This window comes from Castor canadensis, chromosome 10 (genome assembly GCF_047511655.1).
Source record: "Castor canadensis chromosome 10, mCasCan1.hap1v2, whole genome shotgun sequence".
Classification (NCBI taxonomy): domain Eukaryota; kingdom Metazoa; phylum Chordata; class Mammalia; order Rodentia; family Castoridae; genus Castor; species Castor canadensis.
In genome coordinates, this window is record NC_133395.1 from 89356749 (window position 1) to 89372146 (window position 15398).

General features: G+C 67.5%; 7 non-coding genes across 7 annotated transcripts; all 7 read left to right on the plus strand.

Moving 5' to 3' along the window:
• Positions 1–378: 378 nt before the first annotated feature.
• On the plus strand, positions 379–497 carry LOC141413324 (5S ribosomal RNA). Its single transcript, XR_012438116.1, has one exon. It is a non-coding gene; the product is annotated as a 5S ribosomal RNA (ribosomal RNA).
• Positions 498–2691: 2194 nt separating this feature from the next.
• LOC141412197 (5S ribosomal RNA) lies at positions 2692–2810 on the plus strand. Its single transcript, XR_012437036.1, has one exon. It is a non-coding gene; the product is annotated as a 5S ribosomal RNA (ribosomal RNA).
• Positions 2811–4955: 2145 nt separating this feature from the next.
• LOC141412198 (5S ribosomal RNA) lies at positions 4956–5074 on the plus strand. Its single transcript, XR_012437037.1, has one exon. It is a non-coding gene; the product is annotated as a 5S ribosomal RNA (ribosomal RNA).
• Positions 5075–7219: 2145 nt separating this feature from the next.
• Positions 7220–7338, plus strand: LOC141412826 (5S ribosomal RNA). Its single transcript, XR_012437668.1, has one exon. It is a non-coding gene; the product is annotated as a 5S ribosomal RNA (ribosomal RNA).
• A 2144-nt stretch (positions 7339–9482) lies between these two features.
• On the plus strand, positions 9483–9601 carry LOC141412199 (5S ribosomal RNA). Its single transcript, XR_012437038.1, has one exon. It is a non-coding gene; the product is annotated as a 5S ribosomal RNA (ribosomal RNA).
• A 2147-nt stretch (positions 9602–11748) lies between these two features.
• On the plus strand, positions 11749–11867 carry LOC141412200 (5S ribosomal RNA). The gene has a single exon (XR_012437039.1). It is a non-coding gene; the product is annotated as a 5S ribosomal RNA (ribosomal RNA).
• Positions 11868–14012: 2145 nt separating this feature from the next.
• LOC141412827 (5S ribosomal RNA) lies at positions 14013–14131 on the plus strand. The gene has a single exon (XR_012437669.1). It is a non-coding gene; the product is annotated as a 5S ribosomal RNA (ribosomal RNA).
• The last annotated feature ends 1267 nt before the right edge of the window (positions 14132–15398 follow it).

Sequence of the window (15398 nt, forward strand, 5' to 3'; positions counted from 1 at the left end):
GGGAGCCACGCACCCACCCAAGGATACGGCTCCAGGAGGCGATGGAGGAGGGCGGCTGCTTGCCCTGGCCCGAGCTGTGCGTCCCCCGCATTGGCCACAGCAGTGGACATTCCCAGAAGAACAAGCGCCCGAGAGCACTGAGAAATTTTCCCCCGAGAAAACTTGACCCTCGTCCTGGCAGCAGGACACCTCGGGAAGAAAGCCACCCAGCGGCCACCTGGGCGAGACCGGCTGCCCGAGCAGGCGCGCGGGGCCTCTGGCCGCTGGCCCCGGGCTGCCAGCCCCCACCCGGACTCCCAGCCGTGCCAGGAGAGCAGCGTGGAGACGCACGCCGGGGCCCTCGGCAGGCTCTTGGGGCTCCCGGAGGCGGCGGCTAGCGTCTACGGCCATACCACCCTGAACGCGCCCGATCTCGTCTGATCTCGGAAGCTAAGCAGGGTCGGGCCTGGTTAGTACTTGGATGGGAGACCGCCTGGGAATACCAGGTGCTGTAGGCTTTTGCTCCTCCCTCCCTCGCTGCTCCTTTTGTCTTCGGGGACTTCGCCACCACCCCCCCACCACCACCACCACCCCCAGCACCACCACCACCACCACCACAACGACCCACCGTGACCACGACCCCGACCCCGTCCGGGCCACCCGCCAGACCCACGCACACCGAATCCTCACAGCTATGTCCCCGAATCCTCTCCCCTCCCCACACTCTCCTGGGGCGCGCGCCCGCGACACGGGTCACCAGCGAGGTTGGTCCCAGGCCACGTTGGGGACCGCTCCCCAACTGCCCTCCAGGCGGGCGGGGAGGGACGTGCGGAAGCCATGAGAAAGTGGGTCCTGCACCCCAGCGGGCCCCACAGCGGGACGCGCCACACCTGGGCTCGCCACAAGGTGGTGCACTGGGTCCAGGGCAAGACGCCAGGGGACAGAGAAGCAGGGAGCCTCAGTCGGGTGCTGCTCCACGTCGCGCTCCGTCGCTCAACCCAAGACAGGGCAGTTTGCGTTGGTGGTATAGTGGTGAGCATAGCTGCCTTCCAAGACAGGGCAGTCAGCGCGCGACCTCTACGTGGGATCCCGCCTCCCACGGCAGAGCCTGCGGTCACAGGGACAGAGGGCGCAGGCCGCCAGAGCTCCGGATGCCAGCGGCAGCTCCCCGTCCCGCTCAAAGGGAGGGAGGGCCGCCGCTGGCGCCCAGTCGCCTGTGCCACCCTCCGGGTCTCAAAGCACTCCTCAGTCAGCTCAAGGACCGGGGCCACCTGGCCTTCGGGGTCACATGGGCTTGGGCACGACGGAAGGGACCGCTTGCCCCCGTGGAACAGACATTCTCCCCGTGGACAACCTCAGGTGCCGGGACCCTCTGCTCCGCCTTGGAAAACCCACCTTCTGCAATGTATGCCCAACGCAATCAGGCCGAGCAGATTGACCCCCTCGGCCCGGCCCCAGTGTGTGATGGGGCTCTGTGCGTGAGGGCTTGCTCTTCCCCACCTACACCAGGCACGGCATCTAACACACACACACACACACACACACACACCACGCAGAGACACCCAGACCACGCACGCACGCACGGGGACGCACCCTCCTCTCCCCCACCCCACACACGAGCAGCCGAAGGACAAGAGGGTATGGCTGGGGCCTGAGCGGGAACAAGCGAAGCCTTGGTTTGCGGCCCCTCGGCCAACTGCATCAGGATTTTTGTCTGGGCTCGGAGGCCAGAGGATCTCTGCCATTTGCTAGCAGGGCCAGGGATGGCAGGAGGGTGGGTACGGGGCTCAGCCAGGGCCAGTTCTGCTGGCACGATCCTGTAGCACGTGGCCGCGTAGCACGGGGCCGGGTCTGAAGGAGGCCAAGCAGGGGCACAAGACCCAGCAGCGGCACAGGGAAGAGGCCCAGGGCACCCAGGAGCAGACGAGACCCGGGAGTCGTGCGTGCTTGGCGTGGCCGCGGGCCCCGTGACGCCCGAGGACTCGAGTGCTCAGCCCCGTGTAGTGGCCGCGAAGGCCTGCCTGGGAGAAACGCCCCGGGAGGCCGGCAGGAACCCGGGATTGGAAGGGATGTGGAGGGGCCCCGGGTCGGAGGAGATGGCTTTGGCTGTGTTTGGTTTTGTTTCTTCTTCCCAAGATCCCGGGTGTGAAAGGGGCCAGAGGTGAAGTCCTGGGCTGGAAAGCCTCACGATTCAGCCCCGCAGCCCCAGGCCCTGAGTGTGGAGGAGGGCGGAGCGGGTCGGCGAAGGGCGCGGCTGCCGTTTTCCTGATGGGCTGGAGGGGCAGTGGTGCTTTCTGGACGAAGAGGACCGGAAGGGTCCCCGAGACCTCCGCTGGGAGCCACGCACCCACCCAAGGATACGGCTCCAGGAGGCGACGGAGGAGGGCGGCTGCTTGCCCTGGCCCGAGCTGTGCGTCCCCCGCCTTGGCCACAGCAGTGGACATTCCCAGAAGAACAAGCGCCCGAGAGCACTGAGAAATTTTCCCCCGAGAAAACTTGACCCTCGTCCTGGCAGCAGGACACCTCGGGAAGAAAGCCACCCAGCGGCCACCTGGGCGAGACCGGCTGCCCGAGCAGGCGCGCGGGGCCTCTGGCCGCTGGCCCCGGGCTGCCAGCCCCCACCCGGACTCCCAGCCGTGAAAGGAGAGCAGCGTGGAGACGCACGCCGGGGCCCTCGGCAGGCTCTTGGGGCTCCCGGAGGCGGCGGCTAGCGTCTACGGCCATACCACCCTGAACGCGCCCGATCTCGTCTGATCTCGGAAGCTAAGCAGGGTCGGGCCTGGTTAGTACTTGGATGGGAGACCGCCTGGGAATACCGGGTGCTGTAGGCTTTTGCTCCTCCCTCCCTCGCTGCTCCTTTTGTCTTCGGGGACTTCGCCACCACCCCCCCCACCACCACCACCACACCCAGCACCACCACCACCACCACCACCACAACGACCCACCGTGACCACGACCCCGACCCCGTCCGGGCCACCCGCCAGACCCACGCACACCGAATCCTCACAGCTACGTCCCCGAATCCTCTCCCCTCCCCACACTCTCCTGGGGCGCGCGCCCGCGACACGGGTCACCAGCGAGGTTGGTCCCAGACCACGTTGGGGACCGCTCCCCAACTGCCCTCCAGGCGGGCGGGGAGGGACGTGCGGAAGCCATGAGAAAGTGGGTCCTGCACCCCAGCGGGCCCCACAGCGGGACGCGCCACACCTGGGCTCGCCACAAGGTGGTGCACTGGGTCCAGGGCAAGACGCCAGGGGACAGAGAAGCAGGGAGCCTCAGTCGGGTGCTGCTCCACGTCGCGCTCCGTCGCTCAACCCAAGACAGGGCAGCCAGCACGCGACCTCTACGTGGGATCCCGCCTCCCACGGCAGAGCCTGCGGTCACAGGGACAGAGGGCGCAGGCCGCCAGAGCTCCGGATGCCAGCGGCAGCTCCCCGTCCCGCTCAAAGGGAGGGAGGGCCGCCGCTGGCGCCCAGTCGCCTGTGCCACCCTCCGGGTCTCAAAGCACTCCTCAGTCAGCTCAAGGACCGGGGCCACCTGGCCTTCGGGGTCACATGGGCTTGGGCACGACGGAAGGGACCGCTTGCCCCCGTGGAACAGACATTCTCCCCGTGGACAACCTCAGGTGCCGGGACCCTCTGCTCCGCCTTGGAAAACCCACCTTCTGCAATGTATGCCCAACGCAATCAGGCCGAGCAGATTGACCCCCTCGGCCCGGCCCCAGTGTGTGATGGGGCTCTGTGCGTGAGGGCTTGCTCTTCCCCACCTACACCAGGCACAGCATCTAACACACACACACACACACACACACACCACGCAGAGACACCCAGACCACGCACGCACGCACGGGGACGCACCCTCCTCTCCCCCACCCCACACACGAGCAGCCGAAGGACAAGAGGGTATGGCTGGGGCCTGAGCGGGAACAAGCGAAGCCTTGGTTTGCGGCCCCTCGGCCAACTGCATCAGGATTTTTGTCTGGGCTCGGAGGCCAGAGGATCTCTGCCATTTGCTAGCAGGGCCAGGGATGGCAGGAGGGTGGGTACGGGGCTCAGCCAGGGCCAGTTCTGCTGGCACGATCCTGTAGCACGTGGCCGCGTAGCACGGGGCCGGGTCTGAAGGAGGCCAAGCAGGGGCACAAGACCCAGCAGCGGCACAGGGAAGAGGCCCAGGGCACCCAGGAGCAGACGAGACCCGGGAGTCGTGCGTGCTTGGCGTGGCCGCGGGCCCCGTGACGCCCGAGGACTCGAGTGCTCAGCCCCGTGTAGTGGCCGCGAAGGCCTGCCTGGGAGAAACGCCCCGGGAGGCCGGCAGGAACCCGGGATCGGAAGGGATGTGGAGGGGCCCCGGGTCGGAGGAGATGGCTTTGGCTGTGTTTGGTTTTGTTTCTTCTTCCCAAGATCCCGGGTGTGAAAGGGGCCAGAGGTGAAGTCCTGGGCTGGAAAGCCTCACGATTCAGCCCCGCAGCCCCAGGCCCTGAGTGTGGAGGAGGGCGGAGCGGGTCGGCGAAGGGCGCGGCTGCCGTTTTCCTGATGGGCTGGAGGGGCAGTGGCGCTTTCCAGACGAAGAGGACCGGAAGGGTCCCCGAGACCTCCGCTGGGAGCCACGCACCCACCCAAGGATACGGCTCCAGGAGGCGACGGAGGAGGGCGGCTGCTTGCCCTGGCCCGAGCTGTGCGTCCCCCGCCTTGGCCACAGCAGTGGACATTCCCAGAAGAACAAGCGCCCGAGAGCACTGAGAAATTTTCCCCCGAGAAAACTTGACCCTCGTCCTGGCAGCAGGACACCTCGGGAAGAAAGCCACCCAGCGGCCACCTGGGCGAGACCGGCTGCCCGAGCAGGCGCGCGGGGCCTCTGGCCGCTGGCCCCGGGCTGCCAGCCCCCACCCGGACTCCCAGCCGTGCCAGGAGAGCAGCGTGGAGACGCACGCCGGGGCCCTCGGCAGGCTCTTGGGGCTCCCGGAGGCGGCGGCTAGCGTCTACGGCCATACCACCCTGAACGCGCCCGATCTCGTCTGATCTCGGAAGCTAAGCAGGGTCGGGCCTGGTTAGTACTTGGATGGGAGACCGCCTGGGAATACCGGGTGCTGTAGGCTTTTGCTCCTCCCTCCCTCGCTGCTCCTTTTGTCTTCGGGGACTTCGCCACCACCCCCCCCACCACCACCACCACCCCCAGCACCACCACCACCACCACCACCACAACGACCCACCGTGACCACGACCCCGACCCCGTCCGGGCCACCCGCCAGACCCACGCACACCGAATCCTCACAGCTACGTCCCCGAATCCTCTCCCCTCCCCACACTCTCCTGGGGCGCACGCCCGCGACACGGGTCACCAGCGAGGTTGGTCCCAGGCCACGTTGGGGACCGCTCCCCAACTGCCCTCCAGGCGGGCGGGGAGGGACGTGCGGAAGCCATGAGAAAGTGGGTCCTGCACCCCAGCGGGCCCCACAGCGGGACGCGCCACACCTGGGCTCGCCACAAGGTGGTGCACTGGGTCCAGGGCAAGACGCCAGGGGACAGAGAAGCAGGGAGCCTCAGTCGGGTGCTGCTCCACGTCGCGCTCCGTCGCTCAACCCAAGACAGGGCAGCCAGCGCGCGACCTCTACGTGGGTTCCCGCCTCCCACGGCAGAGCCTGCGGTCACAGGGACAGAGGGCGCAGGCCGCCAGAGCTCCGGATGCCAGCGGCAGCTCCCCGTCCCGCTCAAAGGGAGGGAGGGCCGCCGCTGGCGCCCAGTCGCCTGTGCCACCCTCCGGGTCTCAAAGCACTCCTCAGTCAGCTCAAGGACCGGGGCCACCTGGCCTTCGGGGTCACATGGGCTTGGGCACGACGGAAGGGACCGCTTGCCCCCGTGCAACAGACATTCTCCCCGTGGACAACCTCAGGTGCCGGGACCCTCTGCTCCGCCTTGGAAAACCCACCTTCTGCAATGTATGCCCAACGCAATCAGGCCGAGCAGATTGACCCCCTCGGCCCGGCCCCAGTGTGTGATGGGGCTCTGTGCGTGAGGGCTTGCTCTTCCCCACCTACACCAGGCACGGCATCTAACACACACACACACACACACACACACCACGCAGAGACACCCAGACCACGCACGCACGCACGGGGACGCACCCTCCTCTCCCCCACCCCACACACGAGCAGCCGAAGGACAAGAGGGTATGGCTGGGGCCTGAGCGGGAACAAGCGAAGCCTTGGTTTGCGGCCCCTCGGCCATCTGCATCAGGATTTTTGTCTGGGCTCGGAGGCCAGAGGATCTCTGCCATTTGCTAGCAGGGCCAGGGATGGCAGGAGGGTGGGTACGGGGCTCAGCCAGGGCCAGTTCTGCTGGCACGATCCTGTAGCACGTGGCCGCGTAGCACGGGGCCGGGTCTGATGGAGGCCAAGCAGGGGCACAAGACCCAGCAGCGGCACAGGGAAGAGGCCCAGGGCACCCAGGAGCAGACGAGACCCGGGAGTCGTGCGTGCTTGGCGTGGCCGCGGGCCCCGTGACGCCCGAGGACTCGAGTGCTCAGCCCCGTGTAGTGGCCGCGAAGGCCTGCCTGGGAGAAACGCCCCGGGAGGCCGGCAGGAACCCGGGATCGGAAGGGATGTGGAGGGGCCCCGGGTCGGAGGAGATGGCTTTGGCTGTGTTTGGTTTTGTTTCTTCTTCCCAAGATCCCAGGTGTGAAAGGGGCCAGAGGTGAAGTCCTGGGCTGGAAAGCCTCACGATTCAGCCCTGCAGCCCCAGGCCCTGAGTGTGGAGGAGGGCGGAGCGGGTCGGCGAAGGGCGCAGCTGCCGTTTTCCTGATGGGCTGGAGGGGCAGTGTCGCTTTCTGGACGAAGAGGACCGGAAGGGTCCCCGAGACCTCCGCTGGGAGCCACGCACCCACCCAAGGATACGGCTCCAGGAGGCGACGGAGGAGGGCGGCTGCTTGCCCTGGCCCAAGCTGTGCGTCCCCCGCCTTGGCCACAGCAGTGAACATTCCCAGAAGAACAAGCGCCCGAGAGCACTGAGAAATTTTCCCCCGAGAAAACTTGACCCTCGTCCTGGCAGCAGGAAACCTCTGGAAGAAAGCCACCCAGCGGCCACCTGGGCGAGACCGGCTGCCCGAGCAGGCGCGCGGGGCCTCTGGCCGCTTGCCCCGGGCTGCCAACCCCCACCCGGACTCCCAGCCGTGCCAGGAGAGCAGCGTGGAGACGCACGCCGGGGCCCTCGGCAGGCTCTTGGGGCTCCCGGAGGCGGCGGCTAGCGTCTACGGCCATACCACCCTGAACGCGCCCGATCTCGTCTGATCTCGGAAGCTAAGCAGGGTCGGGCCTGGTTAGTACTTGGATGGGAGAACGCCTGGGAATACCGGGTGCTGTAGGCTTTTGCTCCTCCCTCCCTCGCTGCTCCTTTTCTCTTCGGGGACTTCGCCACCACCCCCCCCCACCACCACCACCCCCAGCACCACCACCACCACCACCACCACAACGACCCACCGTGACCACGACCCCGACCCCGTCCGGGCCACCCTCCAGACCCACGCACACCGAATCCTCACAGCTACGTCCCCGAATCCTCTCCCCTCCCCACACTCTCCTGGGGCGCGCGCCCGCGACCCGGGTCACCAGCGAGGTTGGTCCCAGGCCACGTTGGGGACCGCTCCCCAACTGCCCTCCAGGCGGGCGGGGAGGGACGTGCGGAAGCCATGAGAAAGTGGGTCCTGCACCCCAGCGGGCCCCACAGCGGGACGTGCCACACCTGGGCTCGCCACAAGGTGGTGCACTGGGTCCAGGGCAAGACGCCAGGGGACAGAGAAGCAGGGAGCCTCAGTCGGGTGCTGCTCCACGTCGCGCTCCGTCGCTCAACCCAAGACAGGGCAGCCAGCGTGCGACCTCTACGTGGGATCCCGCCTCCCACGGAGAGCCTGCGGTCACAGGGACAGAGGGCGCAGGCCGCCAGAGCTCCGGATGCCAGCGGCAGCTCCCCGTCCCGCTCAAAGGGAGGGAGGGCCGCCGCTGGCGCCCAGTCGCCTGTGCCACCCTCCGGGTCTCAAAGCACTCCTCAGTCAGCTCAAGGACCGGGGCCACCTGGCCTTCGGGGTCACATGGGCTTGGGCACGACGGAAGGGACCGCTTGCCCCCGTGGAACAGACATTCTCCCCGTGGACAACCTCAGGTGCCGGGACCCTCTGCTCCGCCTTGGAAAACCCACCTTCTGCAATGTATGCCCAACGCAATCAGGCCGAGCAGATTGACCCCCTCGGCCCGGCCCCAGTGTGTGATGGGGCTCTGTGCGTGAGGGCTTGCTCTTCCCCACCTACACCAGGCACGGCATCTAACACACACACACACACACACACACACACCACACAGAGACACCCAGACCACGCACGCACGCACGGGGACGCACCCTCCTCTCCCCCACCCCACACACGAGCAGCCGAAGGACAAGAGGGTATGGCTGGGGCCTGAGCGGGAACAAGCGAAGCCTTGGTTTGCGGCCCCTCGGCCAACTGCATCAGGATTTTTGTCTGGGCTCGGAGGCCAGAGGATCTCTGCCATTTGCTAGCAGGGCCAGGGATGGCAGGAGGGTGGGTACGGGGCTCAGCCAGGGCCAGTTCTGCTGGCACGATCCTGTAGCACGTGGCCGCGTAGCACGGGGCCGGGTCTGAAGGAGGCCAAGCAGGGGCACAAGACCCAGCAGCGGCACAGGGAAGAGGCCCAGGGCACCCAGGAGCAGACGAGACACGGGAGTCGTGCGTGCTTGGCGTGGCCGCGGGCCCCGTGACGCCCGAGGACTCGAGTGCTCAGCCCCGTGTAGTGGCCGCGAAGGCCTGCCTGGGAGAAACGCCCCGGGAGGCCGGCAGGAACCCGGGATCGGAAGGGATGTGGAGGGGCCCCGGGTCGGAGGAGATGGCTTTGGCTGTGTTTGGTTTTGTTTCTTCTTCCCAAGATCCCGGGTGTGAAAGGGGCCAGAGGTGAAGTCCTGGGCTGGAAAGCCTCACGATTCAGCCCCGCAGCCCCAGGCCCTGAGTGTGGAGGAGGGCGGAGCGGGTCGGCGAAGGGCGCGGCTGCCGTTTTCCTGATGGGCTGGAGGGGCAGTGGCGCTTTCCGGACGAAGAGGACCGGAAGGGTCCCCGAGACCTCCGCTGGGAGCCACGCACCCACCCAAGGATACGGCTCCAGGAGGCGACGGAGGAGGGCGGCTGCTTGCCCTGGCCCGAGCTGTGCGTCCCCCGCCTTGGCCACAGCAGTGGACATTCCCAGAAGAACAAGCGCCCGAGAGCACTGAGAAATTTTCCCCCGAGAAAACTTGACCCTCGTCCTGGCAGCAGGACACCTCGGGAAGAAAGCCACCCAGCGGCCACCTGGGCGAGACCGGCTGCCCGAGCAGGCGCGCGGGGCCTCTGGCCGCTGGCCCCGGGCTGCCAGCCCCCACCCGGACTCCCAGCCGTGCCAGGAGAGCAGCGTGGAGACGCACGCCGGGGCCCTCGGCAGGCTCTTGGGGCTCCCGGAGGCGGCGGCTAGCGTCTACGGCCATACCACCCTGAACGCGCCCGATCTCGTCTGATCTCGGAAGCTAAGCAGGGTCGGGCCTGGTTAGTACTTGGATGGGAGACCGCCTGGGAATACCGGGTGCTGTAGGCTTTTGCTCCTCCCTCCCTCGCTGCTCCTTTTGTCTTCGGGGACTTCGCCACCACCCCCCCCACCACCACCACCACCCCCAGCACCACCACCACCACCACCACCACAACGACCCACCGTGACCACGACCCCGACCCCGTCCGGGCCACCCGCCAGACCCACGCACACCGAATCCTCACAGCTACGTCCCCGAATCCTCTCCCCTCCCCACACTCTCCTGGGGCGCGCGCCCGCGACACGGGTCACCAGCGAGGTTGGTCCCAGGCCACGTTGGGGACCGCTCCCCAACTGCCCTCCAGGCGGGCGGGGAGGGACGTGCGGAAGCCATGAGAAAGTGGGTCCTGCACCCCAGCGGGCCCCACAGCGGGACGCGCCACACCTGGGCTCGCCACAAGGTGGTGCACTGGGTCCAGGGCAAGACGCCAGGGGACAGAGAAGCAGGGAGCCTCAGTCGGGTGCTGCTCCACGTCGCGCTCCGTCGCTCAACCCAAGACAGGGCAGCCAGCGCGCGACCTCTACGTGGGATCCCGCCTCCCACGGCAGAGCCTGCGGTCACAGGGACAGAGGGCGCAGGCCGCCAGAGCTCCGGATGCCAGCGGCAGCTCCCCGTCCCGCTCAAAGGGAGGGAGGGCCGCCGCTGGCGCCCAGTCGCCTGTGCCACCCTCCGGGTCTCAAAGCACTCCTCAGTCAGCTCAAGGACCGGGGCCACCTGGCCTTCGGGGTCACATGGGCTTGGGCACGACGGAAGGGACCGCTTGCCCCCGTGGAACAGACATTCTCCCCGTGGACAACCTCAGGTGCCGGGACCCTCTGCTCCGCCTTGGAAAACCCACCTTCTGCAATGTATGCCCAACGCAATCAGGCCGAGCAGATTGACCCCCTCGGCCCGGCCCCAGTGTGTGATGGGGCTCTGTGCGTGAGGGCTTGCTCTTCCCCACCTACACCAGGCACGGCATCTAACACACACACACACACACACACACACACCACGCAGAGACACCCAGACCACGCACGCACGCACGGGGACGCACCCTCCTCTCCCCCACCCCACACACGAGCAGCCGAAGGACAAGAGGGTATGGCTGGGGCCTGAGCGGGAACAAGCGAAGCCTTGGTTTGCGGCCCCTCGGCCAACTGCATCAGGATTTTTGTCTGGGCTCGGAGGCCAGAGGATCTCTGCCATTTGCTAGCAGGGCCAGGGATGGCAGGAGGGTGGGTACGGGGCTCAGCCAGGGCCAGTTCTGCTGGCACGATCCTGTAGCACGTGGCCGCGTAGCACGGGGCCGGGTCTGAAGGAGGCCAAGCAGGGGCACAAGACCCAGCAGCGGCACAGGGAAGAGGCCCAGGGCACCCAGGAGCAGACGAGACCCGGGAGTCGTGCGTGCTTGGCGTGGCCGCGGGCCCCGTGACGCCCGAGGACTCGAGTGCTCAGCCCCGTGTAGTGGCCGCGAAGGCCTGCCTGGGAGAAACGCCCCGGGAGGCCGGCAGGAACCCGGGATCGGAAGGGATGTGGAGGGGCCCCGGGTCGGAGGAGATGGCTTTGGCTGTGTTTGGTTTTGTTTCTTCTTCCCAAGATCCCGGGTGTGAAAGGGGCCAGAGGTGAAGTCCTGGGCTGGAAAGCCTCACGATTCAGCCCCGCAGCCCCAGGCCCTGAGTGTGGAGGAGGGCGGAGCGGGTCGGCGAAGGGCGCGGCTGCCGTTTTCCTGATGGGCTGGAGGGGCAGTGGCGCTTTCCGGACGAAGAGGACCGGAAGGGTCCCCGAGACCTCCGCTGGGAGCCACGCACCCACCCAAGGATACGGCTCCAGGAGGCGACGGAGGAGGGCGGCTGCTTGCCCTGGCCCGAGCTGTGCGTCCCCCGCCTTGGCCACAGCAGTGGACATTCCCAGAAGAACAAGCGCCCGAGAGCACTGAGAAATTTTCCCCCGAGAAAACTTGACCCTCGTCCTGGCAGCAGGACACCTCGGGAAGAAAGCCACCCAGCGGCCACCTGGGCGAGACCGGCTGCCCGAGCAGGCGCGCGGGGCCTCTGGCCGCTGGCCCCGGGCTGCCAGCCCCCACCCGGACTCCCAGCCGTGCCAGGAGAGCAGCGTGGAGACGCACGCCGGGGCCCTCGGCAGGCTCTTGGGGCTCCCGGAGGCGGCGGCTAGCGTCTACGGCCATACCACCCTGAACGCGCCCGATCTCGTCTGATCTCGGAAGCTAAGCAGGGTCGGGCCTGGTTAGTACTTGGATGGGAGACCGCCTGGGAATACCGGGTGCTGTAGGCTTTTGCTCCTCCCTCCCTCGCTGCTCCTTTTGTCTTCGGGGACTTCGCCACCACCCCCCCCACCACCACCACCACCCCCAGCACCACCACCACCACCACCACCACAACGACCCACCGTGACCACGACCCCGACCCCGTCCGGGCCACCCGCCAGACCCACGCACACCGAATCCTCACAGCTACGTCCCCGAATCCTCTCCCCTCCCCACACTCTCCTGGGGCGCACGCCCGCGACACGGGTCACCAGCGAGGTTGGTCCCAGGCCACGTTGGGGACCGCTCCCCAACTGCCCTCCAGGCGGGCGGGGAGGGACGTGCGGAAGCCATGAGAAAGTGGGTCCTGCACCCCAGCGGGCCCCACAGCGGGACGCGCCACACCTGGGCTCGCCACAAGGTGGTGCACTGGGTCCAGGGCAAGACGCCAGGGGACAGAGAAGCAGGGAGCCTCAGTCGGGTGCTGCTCCACGTCGCGCTCCGTCGCTCAACCCAAGACAGGGCAGCCAGCGCGCGACCTCTACGTGGGTTCCCGCCTCCCACGGCAGAGCCTGCGGTCACAGGGACAGAGGGCGCAGGCCGCCAGAGCTCCGGATGCCAGCGGCAGCTCCCCGTCCCGCTCAAAGGGAGGGAGGGCCGCCGCTGGCGCCCAGTCGCCTGTGCCACCCTCCGGGTCTCAAAGCACTCCTCAGTCAGCTCAAGGACCGGGGCCACCTGGCCTTCGGGGTCACATGGGCTTGGGCACGACGGAAGGGACCGCTTGCCCCCGTGCAACAGACATTCTCCCCGTGGACAACCTCAGGTGCCGGGACCCTCTGCTCCGCCTTGGAAAACCCACCTTCTGCAATGTATGCCCAACGCAATCAGGCCGAGCAGATTGACCCCCTCGGCCCGGCCCCAGTGTGTGATGGGGCTCTGTGCGTGAGGGCTTGCTCTTCCCCACCTACACCAGGCACGGCATCTAACACACACACACACACACACACACACCACGCAGAGACACCCAGACCACGCACGCACGCACGGGGACGCACCCTCCTCTCCCCCACCCCACACACGAGCAGCCGAAGGACAAGAGGGTATGGCTGGGGCCTGAGCGGGAACAAGCGAAGCCTTGGTTTGCGGCCCCTCGGCCATCTGCATCAGGATTTTTGTCTGGGCTCGGAGGCCAGAGGATCTCTGCCATTTGCTAGCAGGGCCAGGGATGGCAGGAGGGTGGGTACGGGGCTCAGCCAGGGCCAGTTCTGCTGGCACGATCCTGTAGCACGTGGCCGCGTAGCACGGGGCCGGGTCTGATGGAGGCCAAGCAGGGGCACAAGACCCAGCAGCGGCACAGGGAAGAGGCCCAGGGCACCCAGGAGCAGACGAGACCCGGGAGTCGTGCGTGCTTGGCGTGGCCGCGGGCCCCGTGACGCCCGAGGACTCGAGTGCTCAGCCCCGTGTAGTGGCCGCGAAGGCCTGCCTGGGAGAAACGCCCCGGGAGGCCGGCAGGAACCCGGGATCGGAAGGGATGTGGAGGGGCCCCGGGTCGGAGGAGATGGCTTTGGCTGTGTTTGGTTTTGTTTCTTCTTCCCAAGATCCCAGGTGTGAAAGGGGCCAGAGGTGAAGTCCTGGGCTGGAAAGCCTCACGATTCAGCCCTGCAGCCCCAGGCCCTGAGTGTGGAGGAGGGCGGAGCGGGTCGGCGAAGGGCGCAGCTGCCGTTTTCCTGATGGGCTGGAGGGGCAGTGTCGCTTTCTGGACGAAGAGGACCGGAAGGGTCCCCGAGACCTCCGCTGGGAGCCACGCACCCACCCAAGGATACGGCTCCAGGAGGCGACGGAGGAGGGCGGCTGCTTGCCCTGGCCCAAGCTGTGCGTCCCCCGCCTTGGCCACAGCAGTGAACATTCCCAGAAGAACAAGCGCCCGAGAGCACTGAGAAATTTTCCCCCGAGAAAACTTGACCCTCGTCCTGGCAGCAGGACACCTCTGGAAGAAAGCCACCCAGCGGCCACCTGGGCGAGACCGGCTGCCCGAGCAGGCGCGCGGGGCCTCTGGCCGCTGGCCCCGGGCTGCCAACCCCCACCCGGACTCCCAGCCGTGCCAGGAGAGCAGCGTGGAGACGCACGCCGGGGCCCTCGGCAGGCTCTTGGGGCTCCCGGAGGCGGCGGCTAGCGTCTACGGCCATACCACCCTGAACGCGCCCGATCTCGTCTGATCTCGGAAGCTAAGCAGGGTCGGGCCTGGTTAGTACTTGGATGGGAGAACGCCTGGGAATACCGGGTGCTGTAGGCTTTTGCTCCTCCCTCCCTCGCTGCTCCTTTTCTCTTCGGGGACTTCGCCACCACCCCCCCCCACCACCACCACCCCCAGCACCACCACCACCACCACCACCACAACGACCCACCGTGACCACGACCCCGACCCCGTCCGGGCCACCCTCCAGACCCACGCAAACCGAATCCTCACAGCTACGTCCCCGAATCCTCTCCCCTCCCCACACTCTCCTGGGGCGCGCGCCCGCGTCCCGGGTCACCAGCGAGGTTGGTCCCAGGCCACGTTGGGGACCGCTCCCCAACTGCCCTCCAGGCGGGCGGGGAGGGACGTGCGGAAGCCATGAGAAAGTGGGTCCTGCACCCCAGCGGGCCCCACAGCGGGACGTGCCACACCTGGGCTCGCCACAAGGTGGTGCACTGGGTCCAGGGCAAGACGCCAGGGGACAGAGAAGCAGGGAGCCTCAGTCGGGTGCTGCTCCACGTCGCGCTCCGTCGCTCAACCCAAGACAGGGCAGCCAGCGTGCGACCTCTACGTGGGATCCCGCCTCCCACGGAGAGCCTGCGGTCACAGGGACAGAGGGCGCAGGCCGCCAGAGCTCCGGATGCCAGCGGCAGCTCCCCGTCCCGCTCAAAGGGAGGGAGGGCCGCCGCTGGCGCCCAGTCGCCTGTGCCACCCTCCGGGTCTCAAAGCACTCCTCAGTCAGCTCAAGGACCGGGGCCACCTGGCCTTCGGGGTCACATGGGCTTGGGCACGACGGAAGGGACCGCTTGCCCCCGTGGAACAGACATTCTCCCCGTGGACAACCTCAGGTGCCGGGACCCTCTGCTCCGCCTTGGAAAACCCACCTTCTGCAATGTATGCCCAACGCAATCAGGCCGAGCAGATTGACCCCCTCGGCCCGGCCCCTGTGCGTGAGGGCTTGCTCTTCCCCACCTACACCAGGCACGGCATCTAACACACACACACACACACACACACACCACGCAGAGACACCCAGACCACGCACGCACGCACGGGGACGCACCCTCCTCTCCCCCACCCCACACACGAGCAGCCGAAGGACAAGAGGGTATGGCTGGGGCCTGAGCGGGAACAAGCGAAGCCTTGGTTTGCGGCCCCTCGGCCAACTGCATCAGGATTTTTGTCTGGGCTCGGAGGCCAGAGGATCTCTGCCATTTGCTAGCAGGGCCAGGGATGGCAGGAGGGTGGGTACGGGGCTCAGCCAGGGCCAGTTCTGCTGGCACGATCCTGTAGCACGTGGCCGCGTAGCACGGGGCCGGGTCTG